The following is a 23,021-nucleotide window of genomic DNA, read 5'->3' as shown; positions in this document are numbered from 1 at the left end:
GTATTCTGGGCTCATTCGCAAAATAGTTCTTTCTTGAACCTAGTATTTTTATTTATATATATGTATATATATAAATATATATACATATATATATATATATTTTTTTTTTAGTTGTAGCTGTACACAATATCTTTATTTATTTATTTATTTTTATGTGGTGCTGAGGATCGAACCCAAGGCCTCACATATGCTAGGTGAGCACTTTGCCGCTGAGCTACAGCCCCAGTCCTTGAATCTAGTATTCACAGTAATGTGATTGGCTATATTCTGTGTTCAGATTTTTTTAACTCAAGTTTTTTCATTTTCTTTTCCCTCTTGTTCACTAAATTATAGAGAGACAAGTGTAACAAAACATTGCTGGTAAAGGGTAGTATCTAACCTGCTTTTCTTTTTGTTTTTCCATATTCTTCTTTCTTTCTTTCTTTCTTTATTTTGATTTGGTACTGGGGATTGAACCTAGGGGCATTTAGCCACTGAAACACATCCCCAGCCCTTTTGATATTTTTGTTTAAAGACGGTCTTGCAGAGTTGCTTAGGGTCTCACTAAGCTGCTTAGGCTGTCTTTGAACTTGGGATCCTCTTGCCTTAGCCTTTAGAGCTGTGGGATTACCAGTATGTGGCACTGCACCTGACTTGACCTGTTCTTTTCTTTCTTTTCTGTCTGCCATTCATTGCCAGGCATAAAGAATCTTTTTTTTTTTTTGTACCAGGGATTGAATCCAGGGGCACTTAACCACAGAGTTACATTCCCAGCCCTTCTTATTTATTTTTTTTTTAATTTTGAAACAAGGCTTCTCTAAATTGCTTAGGGCCTTATTAAGTTGCCTAAGCTGGCTTGGAACTTTAGTCCTCCTACTTTAGTCTCCTGGGTTGCTGGAATTACAGGTGTGCACCACTGGCACCCAGCTAAAGATAATCTTTTTTTTTTTTTTTAAATATTTATTTATTTATTTATTTTTAGTTCTCGGCAGACACAACATCTTTGTTGGTATGTGGTGCTGAGGATCGAACCCAGGCCACACGCATGCCAGGCGAGCGCGCTACCGCTTGAGCCACATCCCCAGCCCCTAAAGATAATCTTTAATGACTACATTATGTTGTATCATGTGAACAGATTTTGATTTACTTGGTTTTCCCTATTATTGCATATAGAGACTGTTTTTCATTTTTTGTTTCATTTTTATGTGTAAGAGTGTTTATATTTCACATTTTCATTATGATAGTTTTTTAATTTAATAGCCTTATTGTGATGTGAGATAAAATTTAGCATTTTGAATGGTTTTTAGTATATTCACAAGTTTTCCAGCAGCACCACTAATCTGTCACTCCAGAAGAAACATACATACCCATTAGTAGTCATTTTCTTTTTCTCTTTATCCCTTAATTCCTGACAGCCCCTACAGTATGGATGTGCCTATTCTGCATGTGTCATTATAAATGGAATTGTGTGATATGTGACCTTTGTGTTTATCTACTTTTTAAAAGTTTTTTTTGGTATTGGGGATTCAACTCAGTGGCATTCAACCACTGAGCCACATCCCCAGCCCTGTTTTGTATTTTATTTAGAACAGGGTCTCACTGAGTTGCTTAGTGCCTTGCTTTTGCTGAGGCTGGCTTTGAACTCTGGATCCTCCTGACTTAGCCTCCCAAGATGCTTGGATTACAGGCATGCATCACTGTGCATGTTAAACTGCTTTTATTTAGCATATTTTCCATGATAGGCCATCTTGTAGCATGTATTAGTACTTCATTTTTTTAAGATCACATAGTATTCGAGTGTATGGATATAATATATGTTATTTATCCATTTATCAGTTGAATTGGATGTTTATTTATTTATTTATTTATTTATTAGAGAGAGAGTTCCTCAATATTTATTTTTTAGTTCTCGGCGGACACAGCATCTCTGTTTGTATGTGGCGCTGAGGATCGAACCCGGGCCGCACGCATGCCAGGCGAGCGCGCTACCGCTTGAGCCACATCCCCAGCCCTGAATTGGATATTTAGATGTTTTTTCTTTTAAAGTATTATGAGTAATACTGCTATGAACATTTGTATGCAAGATTTTTGTGTCTCATTTTTCCTTATTTTTTTATTTGTAGATGGACATATTATTTATTTTTATGTAATGTTAAGGATCAAATCCAGCACTTCACATGTGCTAGGCAAGTGTTCTACCACTGAGCTAAAATCCCAGCCCTTTGTTTCATTTTTCTTGAGTGTATATACTTGTGAGTGGAATTGCTAGGTCATAAGGTAATGTTTAATATGAAACTGCTAGACTGGTTTCTAAAGTGACTGCATCATTCTGTATTCCCAGTAGTAATATATGAAGGTTCTAATTTCTCTACATCATGATAGATTCTTAGATATATATTAATTACTGAGATAGAAGATGTGTAAGTTGAAGACTTGATACATTTTAAAAAAACATTTATTTTTTAGTTGTGGTTGTCAATACCATTATTTTTTAATTTATTTTTTTATGAGGTCTGAGTCGAACCCAGGACCTTGCATACGCTAGGTGAGCCCTCTACCTGAGCGCTCTACTGCTGAGCCACAAACCCAGCCCGAAAACTTGATACATTTTTATAAGTTTTTTTGTAGTAGTAGATGGACAGAATGCCTTTATTTTATTTCATTTAAGGATCAAACCCAGTGCCTCACAGGCAAGGCAAGTGTTCTGCCACTGAGCTGCTTCCCCAGCCTGAGACTTGATACATTTTTGCAAGATTGCTTTCTGAAAGGTTGTATGTATTAAAGCTTATATTATCATGTCCTTGTTAACACTGAGAATTATCATTATTATTATTATTTTTTTCCATTCAGTGTGCCTCCCTGACATGCTTGAGGCCTTGGGTTCAGTCTCCAGCATTGTAAAGCAAAAATAAACAACTCGGTATGGTGACTTAACTCTCTAATTGCATCTATTCTGGAGTTTAAGGCAATAGAATCACAAATTTGAGGCCAGCCTTGATAATTCAGTGAAATTCTTTCTTAAAATAAAAAAATAGTTCAGGGGGCTGGAGATGTGGCTCAAGTGATAGCGCGCTCGCCTGGCATGCGTGCGGCCCGGGTTCAATCCTCAGCACCACATACAAACTAAGATGTTACGTCTGCCGAAAACTAAAAAATAAATATTAAAAAATTCTCTCTCTCTTAAAAAAAAAAAAAAGAAAGAAACAAAAACAGGGGGCTGGGGTTGTGGCCAGTGGTAGAGCACTTGTCTAGCATGTGTGAGCCATTGGGTTCGATTCTCAGCACCACATATAAATAAATATATGAATAAAATAAAAAGGTCCACCAATGTCTTAAAAAAAAAAAAAAAAGTAATTCAGTATTAGAGTGCCCCTGAGTTCATTTCCTAATACCAGAAATAGAAACTAAAGTCATTAAATGTTTCATTAAAATTTCTAATAGGTTAACAAGTGGATTTATCTTAGTGTTTTAGTCACATCTGATCTTCTTAAACAGTGACATCAGTATTGTACAGTCATATAACTAAAATTAGATGTATGTTTGGATCCCCAAGAATGAGGTTCTCTCATACAGCTGGTGGCCTAGTACTCAGCCAATTAGCAGGTTCCCTTTTAGTAGGTTGTCTTGGGCTGGGTATATTTTAGGAATGAATGTCAGCAGGCTACCCAGGCAGCTGTTCTTTAGCAAGCTAAAATGGGACAACATTTATAATTGGACAAAAGAAATGTTTAAAGGATATTTTGAACAACTTCATTTGCTCATTATAGCTGGGCTTGCTGAAATGCCTCAGGCAAACCAACCAGTTTAATTCAGGGACAACAGTGAAGGACAGTGTTGTCTTTTTTTTTGTTGTTTTTTTTGGTACTGAGGATTGAACTCAGGGGAACTTAACCACTGAGCCACATCTAGTCCTTTATTATCATTTTTTTAAAATTTTGAGACAGGATAAGTTCTTAGGGCCTCAATAAATTGCTGAGATTGGTCTTGAACTTGGAATGCTGCTGCCCAGCCTTCTGAGTCTCTAGGATTACAGACATGTGCCATTGCACCCAGCTAAATATTCTTTAATTTTTTTTTTTAGTTGTAGTTGGTACAATATCTTTATTTATTTATTTTTATGTGGTGCTGAATATTGAACCCAGTACCTCACATGTGCTAGGCAAGTGCTCTACCACTGAGCTACAGCCCCAGCCCCCTAAATATTCTTTAGAACAGTTTTTCCCAATGTTTCTCTGTTAACTTTAAGACGGTAATGAGGAAAATAATAGTATTTAGGCAGTCAGAAGCATAACGATTAGAGTTTTGAGATGAAAAATATAAGGGCTCCAAAGCCAAATGTAGTTGTATACACCTGTAATCCCAGAGACTCAGGAGACTGAGGTTGGAGGATCTTAAAGGCAAGCTTCAGCAATTTAGCAAGGCTCCAGACCACTTACTGAGACCCCATCTTGAGAAAAAAGAGAAGGTAGGGGTTTGGAGTGGGGTTGTAGCTCGATGGTGGAGTGTCCCTGGGTCTAATACTAAGAAAATCAAACAGCTTTGTGTGGTGGTACTTGCCTGTAATCCCAGTGGCTGTGGAGGCTGAGGCAGAAGGATTACTAGTGAAATCCAGCCTCAGCAATTTATTTATTTATTTATTTATTTATTTATTTTTTATGTTTTTCTCCCATTTCTTTCTTTTTTTTTTTTTTCAATTTATTTTTATTTTTTTTATTTTTTTCATCTTTCATACATTTGATTCATGTGAGTTATGCTTTTCCATTTTTACCCCAACTACAAATTGCAGAATCACATCAGTTATACATTCACAATGTTTACATAATGCCATATTAGTGACTGTTGTATTCTGCTATCTTTCCTATCCCCTACTATCCCCCCTCCTCTCCCCTCCCATCTTCCCTCTCTACCTCGTCTGTTGGAGCCTCAGCAATTTAATAAGGCCCTAAGCAACTTATTTAGTGAGACCATTTTGAAAAGAAAATATAAAAAGGACTGGGATGTGGCTTTGTGGTTAAAACCACACACACACACACATACACACACACACACACACACACACGCCCCAGGAGTGCTGGAGAGGATGGGGAAATATATATAAGGGCCTTTAGGAAAATAATACTCTCGTATTATGTTCCTAATAATATTGTATTATTGTATTCAGTTTTACTAGACACATTTCTGAAGAAAACTGGCTGGCTGGTGGTAGCAGTAAATCAACTGATTGATTTGAAGTTTTTATTTAAGAAATAGGAGCTGTCTCATTTAGTGAAGAAGTAGATGGGGACAACTCATTTTCTAATGTACCAAAGATCTGGCAAATGCAAGAGGAATTAGATTTACTATTTTGTTGCTTGACAGAAGAACTATAACTATCAAGTAGAAGTTAAATAGTGGAATGGAACTTTCTAATGATTTTCTTATATTAAAGATAAGGTAAGATAGTGAATTTAACACATGTTAAAGCAGAGCCTGGGTGGTAGTCTGGAGAATTCCAGAGATACTGAGAAAAGGTGGTTAGGTGGAATGATTTTTTTTTTTTTTTTGGGTAGTAGAGACAACCCAGGTTTGTTGTTGCTGGGCAAGTGCTCTGAGTTGGATCTCTGGCCCTTTGAAGTTTTTGGGGGGTGGGTACCAGGGATTGAACTCAGGGGCACTCAACCACTGAGCCACATCCCCAGTCCTTTTTTGTATTTTATTTAGAGACAGGGTCTCATTGAGTTGCTTAGTGCCTCACTTTTGCTGAGGCTGGCTTTGAATTCACGGTCCTGAGTTGCTAGGCTGAATTTTTTAATTACTAATTTGTGTTTGAAATGATTTTGTTAAGTTGCACAGGTTGGAGGCAAGGGGTCAAATTTCAGGGGGCTGAGTCTATCTTCATGATGTCCACTGTCAGCAGGTTGACTGACACCTGGGTAGGCCACACCCAAGGGCACAGTAAGAGAAGGGGACACACATAAGGCACTTCCATTCTATCTTAAACAGGGCAAGGTATTATATTACAAAGGAACAGGTGAGCATAGCTTCACCCATGGGGCTATAGCAAGACACACTATAGTGCAAGAGCCACTGACCCTCGAATCCAAGAAGGATGGGGAAAGCTCTGCCACATTTCTGTGACTGAGCACCTCAGCACCCAGCAGGGGAGTGTGACTCAGTCATGTGTAAGGTTAGTCTCCTATAAGTATATGCTAAGGTCATTTTGTGACTGTAATAAAAAAGAATTTTCTTACCCTTTTTTTTTCCACCTCAACACCAGGACAGGCTTTAGTATAGCCCTCTGAGGTAGTGAAAAATTTGGGGAATGATTTAGATCTGAGAGACATGGTGGAATGTCTTTTTTTTTTTTTTTAAAGAGAGAGTGGGGGGGAGGGAGGGAGGGAGGGGGAGAGAGAGAGAGAGAGAGAGAGAGAGAGAGAGAATTTTTAATATTTATTTTTTTTTTTTAGTTTTCGGCGGACACAACATCTTTGTACGTGGTGCTGAGGATCGAACCCGGGCCAGGCTAGCGCGCTACCGCTTGAGCCACATCCCCAGCCCTGGAATGTCTTTTTTTAAAAATATTTATTATTTATTTTTTAGGTGGTGCTGAGGATTGAACCCTGTGCCTCATATGTGTGAGGCAAGGGCTCTACCACTGAGCCATAGCCCCAGCCCTGGAATGTCTTTTTGGAAGACAATTTTTGGAAGATTCTTGGCCCTTTGTCCCCCTGGCCCTATGTGGCTCTTGCATTGAAACTCAAGATTAGAACCTCTCAGATCTGATGATCTTGTTATGCAGATTATGACTGAAGATTTAGGGTGGAATCCAGATTTTGGGTTTTAATCTTTGAGGTGATTCTGATTCTGTTAATTTCCAGATCATATTTTAAGTCACAAGGAGTTAGACCGTATTATATGGTTGATCAGTTAGTGGTATAAATGATGTTAGTGGTGGAATGAGCATTTAATGAGATTATTTTCTTATTTAGAGTTTTTTTTTAAGCAGTTTTGGGTTGTTAGATAAAATCACAGGATGCCATTTTTTTTGCACTAAATACTGCACTTATGCCTCTACAGATCAGGCTAACTATCAAAATGGGCTGCAGGTTGTGGTGGCGGAGATTTGTAATTCCAGTGATTTAGGAGGCTGTGAGGCAGGAGAATGACGAATTCAAAGCCAGCTTCAGGAATTTAGTGAGTCCCTAAGCAACTTAAAAATAAAAATAAGGGCTGGGGATGTAGTTAGTGGTTAAGTGTCCCTGCGTTCAATCCATGGTACCCAAAAAAAAAAAAAAAAAAAATCAAATAGAGTTTCTCACATTATAGTTGCATGTTATTAAGTTAAAACTAAGTTTTGGGAGCTGTGACTCAATGCTAGTGCACTTGCCTGGCACTGGCATGCGTGAGGCACTGGGTTCGATCCCTGTCATTACATAAAAATGATAATAAAAATAACATGAAATAAAAGTATTGTGTCTATCTACAATTAAAAAATATATTTTTAAAGAGTAAAGTTTTATCAACAACTAAAAAGAACAAAGTTGTTTTATTTGACCTCCTTGAGAAATGAAGAGTACAGAGATAACTAAATTTCCCAGTTTCAATTGACAGGATAATGAAATTTAACCTGCTTTGTTAACCTGAAGGATCCTGAAGTTATCTGATACTAACCAATATCTCTATTTGTCTCCCTGTCCCCTCCTAACAAGGAAAGTAACTTTGGGAAAGGACCAGTCCACTTGTGTTTCTCTTTTTTCTTTTTTTTGCTTTTCTGTTTATAATACCAAACTCCTCTGCTAGGCTCATTTGAACATTTATTCAATTTTATGGAACAAAGTTGTTTGATTTTAGTATAAGAAAAATAAAGCCAAGTGCTTACTTTGGCAGCACATATACTAAAATTGGAATGATGCAGAGGAGAGTAACATGCCCCTGTGCAAAGATGACACATAAGTTCGTGAAGTAGTCCATATTTTTATGTACTTTTGGAAGTTAATAAGGAGAGTCTGAGGGGCTGGGGTTGTGACTCAGCAGTAGAGCGCTTGCCTCGAATGTGTGAAACCCTGGGTTGAATCCTTAGTATCACATAAAATACATAAGTAAAATAAAGATATTGTGTCCAACTACAACTAAAAAATAAATATTAAAAAAAAGGAGAGTCTGATTTAAGGTTTTTTTTTTTTTTTTTTTTAAAGCCAGTGAAGTGGTAGGGATATAGCCCAGTTGTAGAGCTCGTGCTTAGTATTCAATCCCCAGTGCTGTAAAACATAAAAAATAAAATAAAGCCAATTGATTGTAATTTGCTCTTTTATGAGATTTAGAGAAAAATTAAGCTTAAGGTGCAGAATTCCTATCTACTCCTCTTCTCTCCCCTATTAACATCTTGCATAAACGTGGTACATTGTTACAATTGATGAGCTGCTGTTAATGTGTTATCATTAAATAAAGTCCATAGATTACATTAGGGTTCACTCATGGTGTTATACTTTCTATGGGTTTGGATTTTTTACTGCCCTAAAAAATCTCTGTGATACACTTATTTATCCTTTCCATCTGTTGGCAATCACTGATCTTTTTTTTTAAATATTTATTTTTTTAGCTGTAGGTGGACACAATATCTTTATTTCATTTTTATTTGGTGCTGAGGATCGAACCCATTGCCTCTCATCTGCTAGGTGAACACTCTACCACTGAGTCACAATTCCCAGCCCTTATCTTTTTTTTCTTTTTGGTGTTGGGAATTGAAACCAGGGACTCTTTACCACAGATTTATATTCCCAGTCCATTTTTCAAAATTTGAGACAAGAGTCTCACTGAGTTGCTTAGCACCTCACTATTGCTGAGCCTACTTTGAACTCGTGATCCTCCTGTTTCAGCATCCTGAGCCACTGGGCCCAGTCCTTTTTATTTTTATTTATTTACCTTTGGTACTGGGGATTGAACCCAGAGGTGTTCTACTACTGAGCCACATTCCCAGCCCTTTTAATTTTTTTTAAAATTTTGAGACAGAGTCTTGCTAAATTGCTGAGGATGGCTTTGAACTTGTGATATTCCTGCCTTAGCCACCTGAGTCACTGTGATTATAGATGTGTATCACCACATCTGGCTTTAGTTTTCATTTTGAAACAGGATCATATTAAGTTGTCCAGGTCAGCTGTGAATTTGTAATCTTTCTATCTCAGCCTCCTGAATCACTGGGATTATAGGCATGGGCCACTTACCCAGCCCAAGCAGAATAAGACAGTGAAACAGTTCATTGTAAAGTTGGAAAACAGTTTGGCAGTTTGCCTAGGAGTATAATTACTGGGCTAAGTGTTAGTTGTATATTTACTTTTTAAAGAAAGTGCCATTTATATTGATATAATATTCTAGAAGTACAGTCTACTCAAGTGGTCTCCAATGACACTGAGGTTGGGTACCTTTTGATAAAATTTCTAGCTAACCGACATGCTCTTCTCTGACTCTATACTGCAAGGGGTGTTGAGTGGCTTGTTACATCTTGAAAGGATGGGAGTGTAGGTTTCCAGTTGGCCTTTGCTAGCATGGGTAGGATTTGGACCACAGTATTTTCTGTGGTGTTTGGCTGGAATAGCTATGAGCTAAAATTTTCCTGTCTTGCTAGACTGACCCTTTGCTGGTCCTTTCACAGAAGAAAACTGACTTTTGTTGGGATTTTTCTTGTTTGCATTTATTGATTTTTTGACATTGATGTATTGGTGTTTTTTATAGTCTTAGGAATGAAAAGAAAGGTTAGGGATCAGTGGTAGAATGCTTGCTTACTATGTGTAAGGCTGTGAGTTCAGTCCTGCGTATCCCCCCGCCCCCCCACCAAAAGGGTGCTTTTCAAAATGCTATTTTGATTAAAATTCTTGGTCATATTTTCCATAATATTGTAAATAGGGGCTATTATACTTTTCAGAAGAAAATCTGAGATAATAATGGCTTTCTTGGAGAAAATAGGAGTTATTAGCAGTTCATTTCAATGAACCCTAGCATTAGTTTTCTGCTAGAATTTGCAAAACATAAACCAGAATGATTAAGTCTTTTCCATAGCATAATGTTTTCTAATTGCTGTGTAATATACTGCCAGATGTTCAGATTTATTTGGAAATTTAGATTTCATAATTGGGATTTTTAGTATTAGCTAGATTTATGTAGTAGGTCAAATTAAAATTTGCTATTCTGTTTTCTTGTACTGTGCATAATCTTTTTCTTAGTATGTTGTAGATAACTGTGGTATAACTCATAGAAATCGATAATCATAAAATGACTGTAAATGTGCATAATGTAGAAGCATATAATATTTGGAGTTTTAGTTTCTGTTTCTTCAAAGATGAAAGTATATATGTTATAATTTGTTTAGGAAGGTGTTTTTCAACCTCAGATGGAATTTAAATGTATTATTAGACATGAAAAATAAAGTTTTTTTTTCCCTGGTATTTGGGATTGAACTTGGCCTTGTGCATGCTAGGCAAGCACTCTATGAGTGAGCTATAGCTCCAGCCCTGAGGGTGTTTTTTTTCTTTTTTCTTTTTTCTTTTTTTTTTTTTTTTGTGTGTGTGTGAGAGAGAGGAGAGAGAGAGAGAGAGAGACAGAGAGAGACACACAGACACAAAGAGAGATTGATTTTGCAGATTGAACCCAGAGGTACTCTACTATGGAGCTATATTCTCAGCCCTTTTTATTTTGAGACAATCTTGCTAAGTTGCCCAGGCTAGCCTGGGACTTGGGATCCTCCTTCCTCAGTGGCATGAATAGATGGGATTATAGGTGTGTGCCACTGCCCTGTATTAGTGATTTTTAGTATTTTCAGAGTTTTTGTGTATCCATCACTGTAAAACGTTTTAGAACACTATCATTACTCCCCGCTTCTTCTCCTCCCCCCGAAACCCAAACAAACCCATTTCCTAGCTATTACCCCACCCAATCCTCTATCTCCCTTGATTTCCAGTCTCAATTTTTTTATAGTTTTTAATTGAGAGGGGATGGAAGTGTGATTTTGCTTCTTTGGAAACATTTGATAATGTCCATAGACAGTTTTCATCCTTATAACTGCGAAGGTGCTCTTTGTGTGTAGTGAATACAGATAACCAAGAATACTGGGAAGCAACTTCAAATGTGAGAACAACCTCTTACAACAAAGAATTATCCAGCCATGACCACAATAGTAAAAACGTAGGGCTGGGGGTGTTGGTTGGTGGTTAAGTACCCTGGAGTTCAATCCCTGGTACCAAAAAAAGTAAGAGTTGAGAAACTCTGGTCTGGGTGGTAATTAGACTAAATAATTAAATCAGTGTTTTAGCCCTCATGTTAAGAGTAGGATATTGTCTTACATGGTAGCTTTATGAGTTATATAAAATCTTTGAATGTGTTGAAGATACACAGATTAAAAAAAAAAAAGATACTAGGGACCTAAGGGACTCAGTCTTTCTAGTATATTATAATAATATGGGCATACTGAAAGCAGTGAATCATAGTCCAGAGTCTGATTTGGTTTGTATTTGTTGAGTGAACAAGATAATTTGGTGATAGTTTGAATGTAAATGATTCTTAATTATTTTGTAATTATGAATATCTAAATTGGTAGACTTCACATAGTTATATTAGCTGTTCGCGCTCTTAATCCTCCACCCTACCAAAATCTAGGATCCCAAATAAGAATGTGCCTAGGAGGGCTGGGGCTGTAGCTTAGTGGCAGAACACTTGCCTAGCATGTGTGAGGCACTGGCTTCAATCCTCAGCACCACATAAATATAAAATAAAGATATTATGTCCATCTATAACTAAAAAATAAATATATATAAAAAAGAATGTGCCTAGGAGTCCAATGTTATAGTTTATTTCAAAGAAATTACTTTTTAGAAATAATTTTATATATCTCAGTAGTCCTATAAGGAATTAGAGACTGATTGTATCATGCTTCCTTTGCAGATTTGTGAATCTGTGTTGTTGTGTGTTTTGAAATTGAATAGTTTTTAGAGGTGATACTAGTTAATTAGATAAAATATGACTCTAAGATGTTTGTTATCCTTCCTTCTTTATCAGATTTTGTATTGTATAATTTTAGGAGGTATGAAGGATTAAAGAAAGGTGAAAGTCATGGTAGGCTCTACCACGGAGCTATATACCTCAGCCCCCATTCCTTTTTTCAAATTTATATATATATACACACATACATACATATACCAGGGATTGAATACAGGGGTGCTTAACCACTGAGCTATGTCTCCAGCCCTTTTTTATTTTGAGCCAGGTTCTCTCTAAATTGCTTAGGGCCTCACTAAATTGCTGAGACTAGTCTCAAACTTGCAATCCTCCTGCCTCAGCCTCCTAAATTTCTGGGATTATGGGCATGTACCACCACTTAATTTATAATATTATTATTATTCTGGTACTAGGGTTTGAACCCAAGTGTACTTAACCACTGTGCCATGTACCCAGCCCCTTTTTATTTTGAGACAGGGTCTGTCGCTAGTTTGCTTTCAACCTCGCTAAGTTGCTGAGGCTGGTTTTGAATGTTCAATCCTCCTGCCTCAGTCTCCCAAATTGCTGGGATTATAGGTGTATGCTACCACACCCAGCTAAATTTATAGATTATTGAGAAAAATTGGAAATGTAATTTGTGGAGATAGTAAACTTTCCTTGTAGAGGAATTATAGTGATTCTTTGAAGTGAATTTTACAGTTGAACTCACTTCTAGAAATCTATAAATGTGAAGTTTTCTAAATTATAAAATAATTTTAAGATGTAACACAGGCTATAGTATTTTTTTTAAAGATTTTACTTGGGAAGCTGGGCAGGAGGATTGCAAGTTTGAGGCCAGCCTGGGCAATTTAGTGAGACCTTGTCTCAAAATTAGGGGCGGGGGGGGGGGGAAGAAAAGGAAAAAGGATTGGGGGTGTTGCTCAGTGGTACAGTGCTTGCCTAGCATGCACAAATCCCTCCATTTTAGTTACCAGCACTGCCAAAGGAAAAAGACACACACACAAAAACCCCTACAAAAGCATTTGTTGGAAACTCAAATTAAACAACATTGAGAAAATCAAATAGTACAGGAATATTAAATTAAAACTGAAGTTTCTCTTTCCTACTCTTGCTCTTTCACTACTGTGATTAAGGAAACCAGAGTAGATATAAGCAGATTTAAAGGATCATTTTGTGTGTGTGTGTGTGTATAAAATTCACTTCAAGGAATCACTATAATTCCCCTACAAGTTTTTGTCATATACTTTTGGTTGATCCAAGGCAAGGCAAGATTATACTGGGGTGTTTTATACATTGTTCAGTTCAGTCCTGGTAATCTATGTAGACATTTTTTGTTATATATAAACTTGGGATGATGGAGGTCAGAGAAGATGAGGACCCGATTACACAGAAAATAAGAATTAGACAGGTTCAAATCTAGATCTTTGTGATGATAAAATGTGTGTTCTTTGTACAGTGCTGTGTAACCTTGCTTTACCAGGTAATTCATTTTAGGTTTTTACCTGGTTCTTACTAGATGTTGCCAAATGATGTTACTTTTGCTTTTGGTAACCAGGCCCAACATCCAAAGCAAGTACATGAGATTGTAATTCAAGAAGGTGGTGGCTTGTCTGTTATCTGTACCTTTCTTATGTTGGTGTAATGGGAGATTATCAGCGTGCATCATGATCAGGTTACAGCATCAGGAGCAGCTCTACAACCTATTTTAGTTTCAAGAGTTAAAATTCTGTTTTTTGTTTTTGTCTTTTTCTTTTCCCTTTGAGATAGAGAAACCAGAGATGTGTTGTTGGAGAAGGAGCATTTTTTCAAATACTGAATATTTGTGAAGCTAATGATCAGGCCTCACTGAGAGTTTCATTTTGTTGATGAGTTCAAAAGAGACATTCCAAATGAAATTTTATTTTGAAAGTGAATGCAGTGAAAATGAGCACTAAAAAAAATAACAAAAAGGATGAACTCTAAAACAAAATCACTAACCTATTTCCAAGGAATAAGCATTATTCAATTGAGTTAGAATGAGGATCTACTTACTGCCGTGTTGTATGCCTCCCGAGGCTGAGGCAGGAAGATCACAAGTTCAAGGCTAACATGGGAAATTTAGCAAGATCTATCTCAAATAAAAAGGACTGGGGTTGGAACTCAGGGTAAAGTGTACCTGAGTTTAATCCCTAGTACCATAGTACCATAAATAAATGAAAAGATGAATGAATGAATCAGTAAATCAATCTACTTGTGTTATTGGGTCTGTCATAAGCTCAGTTTTCTTAAAGTGGAGCCTTACTCCCACCTCTCTTAGATTGACTTATTATTTATTTATTTGGTGCTGGGGATTAAATCCAAAGTTGCTTTATCACTGAGCCACGTCCCCAGCAAACCCCCTACCCCTTTTAAATTGTCTCATAACTTTTTTTGCACCTTTATTTATTTATTTTTATGTGGTGTTGAGGATCAAACCCAGGGCCTCACACATGCTAGTCAAGCACTCTACTGCTGAGCCACAACCCCAGCCTCAACAACCCCCTTTTTTAAAAACTAAAAAAAAAAAAAAAGACTTTAATCTTTACTTCATTTATTTGTTTTTATGTGATGCTGAGGATCGAACCCAGTACCAAGCAAATGCTCAAGCACTGAGCCACAACTCCAGCATCCCCAGCCATTTAATTAAAAATACAAAAAAAATTAGAGACAGGGTCTTGCTAAATTGTTTAGGGCCTCACCAATTTTCTGAGGCTGACTTTAAACACAGAACCCTCTGCCTCAGCCTCCTGAGCTGCTGTGGTTATAGGTGTGCACCAAAGCTCCTGGCCTTACTGTGCCAGTTCTACCTAATGATGACTTTAGGCTGAATTGTTTGGGGGAGGGAAGAGAGTCAGATTTTATTTTTAGGGAGATAAATAACCACATGGAGAGTTGGGTGAGAGACTGTTAAGTTCTATTAAGAGAGTGGTACAGCTGGGCTTGGGAGCAGGGGGATTGGGACTTCAAAGCCAGCCTCAGCACAAAGCAAGGTGCTAAACAACTCAATGAGGGCCTGTCTCTAAATAAAATACAAAATCGGGCTGGGGATGTGGCTCAGTGGTCAAGTGTCCCTGAGTTCAATCCCCAGTACAATAAATAAATAATAAATAAATAAATAATAAAAGTCTAGTGCAGAGTCCAGATAAGGGAAGAGGATTTGGAACCAAGACATATGGGAGTGGGTAAAGAAAACCAAGTACTCTATAGATGATGATTGTGATATGATTAATTTTATAGATTATCGTTTACTTCATACTTGCTGTGTACTAGAAATAATTTGTTCTTCCATGGATTACTCATTTAGACTTTGTAACAACTTCATGATTGTAGTTCTTAACATACCTATTCTGTGCATGCAGAAACAGTCATGGAGAGATTACCTAACTTGCCTAAATTTAACTTAGCTTGACAGAGGGAGAGCCAGTCAGGCAGTCTGATTCTAGACCTGTACTCTTAACCAATATGCTGGTTTGGGGGCTTTTTTTCCTAGCTGTTTTAGAGTGAAGTAACACCTATCACTTGAAGTAGTCAAATACGCAGTAGATGGTAACCAGTCATGTACCTCAAGGGTCCACATGATACTTGGTGGTTAGATTATATTATCTGGAAGGAGCCTTTTTTTGGCGGGGGGTGGGGGGGATGGTGGCGAGGGGAGTCCTGGGGGTTGAACTCAGGAGCACTCAATTACTGAGCCATATCCCTAGCCCTTTTTTGTATTTTATTTAGACACAGGGTCTCATTGAAATCTTGCCTTTGCTGAGGCTGGCTTTGAACTTGTGATCCTCTTGCTTTAGCCTCCCAAGCTGCTGGGATTACAGGCAGGAGCAGTGCTAGAAAGAGCCTTTTAAGTGCCCAGTTTCTGTGATTTGACATACAGGAAGTTCTTACTTTAAAAAAAAATTATAAAATTTTTTAGTTGTTAATGGACCATTTATTTACTTATTTATTATTTCTTTATTTCTTTCTTTATTTATATGTGGTGCTGAGATTTGAACCCAGTGCCTCACACACGCTAGGCAGGCGCTCTACCACGGAGCTACAACTCCAGCCGGAGTCCTTGCTTTTTGTGGTTCTGCTATGTATTAATTGCCTAAAGTACAGGATTCACTATTAATTCTTCTCTTCACAAATCACTACATAAATAGCAAGTGTTCCTCAACATCAGTGATCAGTTATGTTACTTCTTTCAGTGTCTATGTATCTGTTATTTAGTTCATTAAGAAGCAGCAGGGCAGAGCTTGTTACCTCCTCATCTTCCAATGGTAAACCCATGTGACAATTACAAAAATGGATATCTGAAAGAAGGAATTGGCCAACAAAGATGAAAACACAGCAAAGAATCAAAAGTAACAACACTGGAAGTAAAATTAAAATTGAACCTAAATGGAGTTACAGAAGAAACTTCACTGTGGGAATGTTAATGCATTCCACCACTTGAAAGATTTGATTTGAATCAAATAGAATTTAGTGAAGGTGAGCTAATTTTCATAAAGGAAGAAAGTGGGTTGGTGAAAAATATGATCTCCCAGAGGAAGTGATGCTGGCAAGAAATTTTCAATTAAAAGAACTCTAGAGGATATTTCTGTGACATTGAAAGTATAAAAGATAAAATTTTGGAAGGTGTTCCAAACTTTTAACAGGTGTGACAATTTTCTAAGATATGGAAAAAAAGCCTGTTTCATATCATAAATTAAACAAGGAAAAAGTGGCAAGCACTATCCAAACTATAGTAAAGTGTATTTTGACATGTTAAACATACATGGAGTATAACTTATTCTAATTAAGATCCCATTGTTGTGGCTGTACATGATGTGGAGTTTCATGGTAGTGTATTCATATATGAAGATAGGAAAGTTATGTCTGATTCATTCTACTGTCTTTTCTGTTCTCATCTCCCCTCCTTTCCCTTCATTTTCCTTTGTCTAATTCACTGAACTTCTTCCCTCCCCACCCTTATTGTGTGTTAGCATCTGCATATCAGAGAGAACATTTGACCTTTTTTTTTGGGAGGGGGGAGATTGGCATATTTCACTTAGCATGATAGTGTCCAGATCCATCCATTTACTGGCAAAAGTCATAATGTTTTTTTTATGGTAGAGTAATATTTCATTGTGTATATGTACCACATTTTCTTTATCCATTTGTATGTTGAAGGGCACCTGAGTTGGTTCTATAGTTTAGCTATTGTGAATTGATCTGCTATAAACATTGATATGGCTGTGTCACTATAGTATGCTGATTTTAAGTCTAACTATGGGTGTATATTGAAAAGTGGGATAACTGGGTCAAATGGTGGTTACTCCTAAGTTTTTTAGAAAGAGTTTTAACAGTTCAATGTTTCTAATTTTTATACTAAATATTAGTTTCCCTATTCTTTTTGTTTTCCTATGTATTTAAAACAGTTTATTTTTCTTTTGACTTTTTTTTTTTTTTTTTTCTGATTCTGGAGATTGAACTTGGGCACTTTACCACTGAAGTATATCCCTAACCCCTTTAAAAGTTTTTAATTTTTGAGCTGAGGGTAGAGGCAGAAGCCTGTAATCCCAGTGACTGAGGAGGCTGGGGCAGGAGGATTGTAAGTTCAAGGCTAGCTTCAATAATTTAGATACACCCTGTCTCAAAATGAAAATTAAAAAAGAACTGGGAATGGGCTCAGTGGTGAAGGGTGTCTTGTGTTCAATCTCCAGGACTTAAAAAAATAAAAAATAAAAACGCAGAAAATTGAAGCAGGAGGATTATAAATTCTAGGCCATTTTGGATTAGGCATGTAGCTCTGAGTTAAAGTGTCTCTGGGTTTAATCGTCAGAATCATAAAATTAGATAAATAAATAGATAAAATTTTAAAAATTTCTTTGAGATGGGTCTTGCTAAATGTCAAGGCTAACCTTCAATTGCTATCCTCCTACCTCAGCCTCCCAAGTTGCTGTGCCACTCTGCCCATCATAACGATAGTTTCTGAAGTTTGAACAAAAAAAAAGTTTTTTGAGATGTGATTTTGGTGTTGCCCAGGATCATCTTGAATTCCTGGGCACATGATATTCCTGTCTCAGCCTCCTGAGTAGCTGGGATTACAAGTACACACCACTGTGCCTGGCTTCAGAAATTTTTTTTATAAAGATTACAGAACAATTATAATTTGTCTCATGAATTATTATGATCATTTTTATTGTTCGATTTTGCAGTTACTTTTATGGTCTCATACCATGGTGCAAAATGGTGTGCTGGGCATGGTAGTGCACGCCTGTAATCCCAGCAACTATGAAGGCTGAGACAGGAGGATCTCGAATTTAAAGCCAGCCCCAGCAAAAGTGAGGTGCTAAGCAACTCAGTGAGACCCTATCTCTAAATAAAATATAAAATAGGGCTGGAGTGCAAAGCCAGCCTCAGCAAAAGTGAGGTGCTAAACAATTCAGTGAGACCTTATCTCTAAATAGAATACAAAATAGGGCTGGGATGTGGCTCAGTGGTTGAGTGCCCCTGAGTTCAATCTCTGGTACTCACCCCCCACACACCCCCAAAAAGAAGAATGTCTACTTAATTATTGAAAGCTTAATTTTTCTCCTTTGCTTTTAGGGTCACCCTATAAGTAACTTTTTTAAAAAAATATTTTTTAGTCATTGATGGACTTTAATTTAATTTATTTATTTGAATGTGGTACTGAGAATTGAACCCAGGGCCTCACAGGTGCCAGGGAAGCACTTTACCACTGAGCCACAACCCTGGCCCCCTGTAAGTAACTTTTTATTGCGGAGGTTTTTATGTCTACAACCAAGCTTGTTTCTTTTGGCAAACTTTGCTAAAAAGATTTTATTGACTGAAAAAAATTATCTTGTAAAAATAAGAAGGGTCTGGGCACGGTGGCACACACGAGTAATCCCAGCGGTTTGAGAAGCTCAGGCAGGAGATTATAAATTCAAAGTCAGCCTCAGCAACTTAGTGAGGACCTACTAAGCAATTTAGCAAGACTCTAAATAAAGTCTCTAAATAAAGTTTAAAATTTTTTTATACTTTTTTATGTTTTTAAAATTTTGAGACAGTGTGTTGCCAAATTTTAAATTAACTCAGTTAATTATAAAATGGTGTCTCAGACCATTTGTTGAAGATTGTTTCCTCACTGGATTGTGTTGCCGCTTTTGTGGAAAATTAACTTGAGTTAATTTTTAACTGTGAAGATTTATTTTCAAACTTTCTACTTTGTTCCATTGTTTTATGTTTATGTTTATGACTACATGTTACATTGTCTTGATTATTGTAGCTTTGTGTAGTATGTTTTGAGATTGGGAAGTATGTGTTTCTTAACTTTATTTTTACTTCATGATGGAATTTTATAGAGATCATTGACTCTGGATCAATTTGGGGACTATGACTATCTTATTGTTATGTCTTCTGACCCATGAAATTAGGATATCCCTTTCCATTTGTTTAGATCTTTAATTTCTTTCAGCAAAATTTGTTAAATTCTCATGCCTCAGCCTCATGATTAGCTGGAATTATAGGAGTTTATTTGAAATAGGATCTTGCTGTGTTGCCCAGGCTGGTCTTGAACTCCTGATCTCTAGTCATCTTTCCACTCCTGCTTTCTGAGTGCTGCTGGGATTACACTGGGCCTGGCTTGGAACTGTTTTCTTAATTTCATTTTGGATTCTTTATCATAAACATTTGGTGCTTTTTTATATCAATTTTGTTGAATTTAAAATCCTAAAAAGCCAAGAGTTTTATTGTTGGTTTAAAGAGTAGAGGTTTGTATTGTAGGGTGCTTTTATGAAAGCTTTATTTCAGCGATGGCTTTCAAGTACTTTGGGGTCAGATGTTGAACTGTTAATGATTGTTTTGGATCTATAGTTCGCTTGTACTTTGGGGTTCCAAACTGATGACTACATATGTCACTTGTATGGTAAATGTGACTGGTTTTCAAAAGCCTTTTCAGTTATAAAGCAGATGACTTGACAACAAAAATTCCTTTCATTCTTATCATTCTTCTGTTTTCTTGGTGCTAAGGTCTATAGTTAAAAGAATGGTTAGATTTTGGTGGTTTACCAGGTTGCTTTAGAGAAAGTCTATGAATGAAAAGAATTGTTGAGCTAAACAGCTTTCAGATTAAAAACCAATCTATTAAATTTGCCAGCAAATACTTTTTTTTTTTTTTTTTTTAAATTCCTTTATTTTATTTGTTTGTGTATGTGGTGCTGAGGATCAAACCCAGGGCCCCACATGTGCGAGGCAAGTACTCTACCACTAAACCACAACCCCAGTCCCCCAGCAAATACTTTGGTTAATCTTTAGTGTCAAAAGGAATTCAAGTTATGGCTTTTGAGATTAAATTATACAGACATGTATTGATAAGGATAGTTTTATATATCATCTATATCATAACCATTTGAGCCAGTGTGAAACAAATTATTATGCCCCTCCCTAGATTTGCCAAATCAGATGCTGGGAGTAGAACTTTGTAATCTATTTTAAACCATCTTCCCAGGGGATGTGCATATTAAAGTTTGAAAACTGTTTACTTTGGTATCCACAGTATGTTTGTTGGGATGCTTTTTCACTCCTTTTCATTCAGAGTGCTTTTAGTGCTACTTCCATCTGGAGGAGCATCCTTCTGTGAGGCTTGCTTTTCTCCTATAGTCTGTCAGAGGACAGTGGAGCAGCCAACATCCAAAACTACTCAAAGTCAAAAGACTGATGATTTTTAGCATTCTGCACATTTTACATCCTCAAAGTAGTGATTGGGGTTTTGCAGCTACTTCTTATATTTCTTTTTCTCTTCTGGAGAGGAATGATTTCTTTAATCCTTTGTGAGAGGTATGTTCTGGAGTTCTTCAGTGTTGGAAAACTGAAAACTTTTTTCCCTTGTACTAGGAATTGAAGCCAGGGCCTCATATGCCCTAGGCAAGTGCTCTACCACTGAGCACTTTTCACATTTTTAATCTTGCTAAGTTGCCTAGGCTATCTTCAAATTTGTGTTCCTCCTGCCTCAGCCTCCTAATTAGCTGTGATTACAGATATCTGTTTTGAGCACCCTGATTATAGAAGCAGAAGGGGAACAGACTGGACAAGGATCTGGAGTTGCATACCCTTTTTTCAGCATTTGGTCATAGCCTCACATATGACAGTACCCAGGAGGTGCCTGCTTGGAGCCAAGCAGACAGCAGGCACATCTGTGTGCTTTGAGTACCCAGAATATGATGAATGATGAATAATAACTTTTTTTCCCTTTTTTAAGAATTAAGTTAATACTAGGTGAATGCTAATATTAGCAGTTTTACTTTTTCACTAGATATTGAAAAGACACCTTATATTTGGGAGTCAGATCAGTAGCAGTATTGGTGAAGGGATCTAGCTGGTTACTTGGCCTAGATGTGGGCATGTGGGTGTGAATGGAGGTGATGGAGGGTTTATATATTTATATACCTTCTGGCTTTTCAGTCAGTATATTTAATGTTCTTTTAGCTTTGCCTGGAGCTTGCTATAAAAACTGTATTTCTTAGTAATTTAAGAGTTGGGTTCCACTAGTTTACTAGCTGAGTATCCTTAGGCAAGTTATGTAAACTCTTAAGTGCTTTTGATGTCCTTATTTTAAATGGGGATACTAATGTATCTATATTCTAGAGTTGTTCAGCATAGGAAATGAACGTGCATGTAAAGGGATTAGACTTTGGAGTTTAAAAGCTTTTTTTTTTTAAGAAATGTGGGTTACACTGGAAGACAAGCACTGTTTAACTTAACTCTTTTTTTTTTTTTTTGAGTGAGAGAGGAGAGAGAGAGAGAGAGAATTTTAATATTTATTTTTTAGTTATCGGCGGACACAACATCTTTGTTTGTACGTGGTGCTGAGAATCGGACCCGGGCTGCACGCGTGCCAGGCGAGCGCGCTACCACTTGAGCCACATCCCCAGCCCCTTAACTTAACTCTTGATTTTTTTTTTTATTTAATTTTTTAGGTGTAGATAGACACAACACAATGCCTTTCTTTCTTTCTTCCTTTCTTGCTTTCTTTATTCATTCATCAGATCTCCACCTTGTACTTCTCTTTTGGCACTTATGATAATTATTTGTCATTTCCCCTGCTAGAGACAAAGCTCAGTAAAGGCAGGCCTACGTTGAGCACAAGTAGGATTTGCTATATTAGCAGTTTTCCCCTATGATTTCTTTTCCTTTTTCCCTGCCAGAGCAGTAAAAATAGATTTGGTTTCCTGGGTTATCACAGCTTGTAACAAAAGCTTTTTGATAAAGCTGGCTGTTGGGTTAGTAGAATGAGATCATTTCTTTCTAAATAGTGTGTAATGTCCTAAGTATTTGTTGAGACAAAAGCTTGTTAGATAGATTAACCACATAATAAGCATGACTATGTGGTTCTGTTCAGGGAAGGTAGTATGAGTTTTCTGTGTGATAGAATACTAATGATATGTGGAAAAAGGTGAAAGGTACTTGGCAGTGATAGAACTTCAAGATTTGAAGCTTTATGAACATTTTATGCTGCAGTCTAGCTGGGCACAAAATCATGAGCCACTCACAGCCTTGTAGATTCAAACAGCAATTCTTTATTCCTGAACTCACACTGCCACTCTACAAGCACGTTCTGGGGAAAAATCACACCTCCACCAGGCTCTGCATCCCAAAATACTCTCTGAATCCTGTGAGAACTCAATGGGAACTGAAGGAGCGGGCGGGCGCCTGAGGCAGCAGGATACGCCCAATTCCCAGCAGGAATCACCTTAAACCTGGAACCGCCCTAAACCCTGATGCGCCCTGGTCCTTGAGCAAGGTCACCTTTCATGCAATGTCACTGCAAATGACCTGGGTTCAAGGCAAGCCCATTTCCACAATGGAGAGTCCTCCCTCTAAGCAACATGGGGTAGGCTGACAAGGAAATTGCCATGCGTCATTCTTACTTAGCTATGGCTCTCAGCAATTTTATATTTTTCTGTATTTAAGAAATTTCTGCAAATAAGGCCCAGAGGGTTTTTTTTTTTTTTTTTTTTTGGTACTAGGAATTGAACTAGGGTGCTTTACCACTGAGCTACATGCATCCCCAGCAACTTAGGTCTCCGTACTGA

At 37.2% G+C, this 23,021-nt stretch overlaps 1 protein-coding gene and 1 non-coding gene across 2 annotated transcripts in view; both read left to right on the top strand.

The window, feature by feature from the left end:
- The window catches only part of Map4 (microtubule associated protein 4), a 168,275-nt gene that overhangs the window by 14,283 nt on the left and 130,971 nt on the right, over positions 1–23,021 (top strand). The gene's annotated exons all lie outside the window — the stretch shown is intronic.
- Positions 7,830–7,935, top strand: LOC143383891 (U6 spliceosomal RNA). The gene has a single exon (XR_013089206.1). It is a non-coding gene; the product is annotated as a U6 spliceosomal RNA (small nuclear RNA).

The sequence above is a fragment of the Callospermophilus lateralis genome, chromosome 1 (genome assembly GCF_048772815.1).
Source record: "Callospermophilus lateralis isolate mCalLat2 chromosome 1, mCalLat2.hap1, whole genome shotgun sequence".
NCBI lineage: Eukaryota > Metazoa > Chordata > Mammalia > Rodentia > Sciuridae > Callospermophilus > Callospermophilus lateralis.
This window is presented reverse-complemented; position numbering and strand designations above follow the sequence as displayed.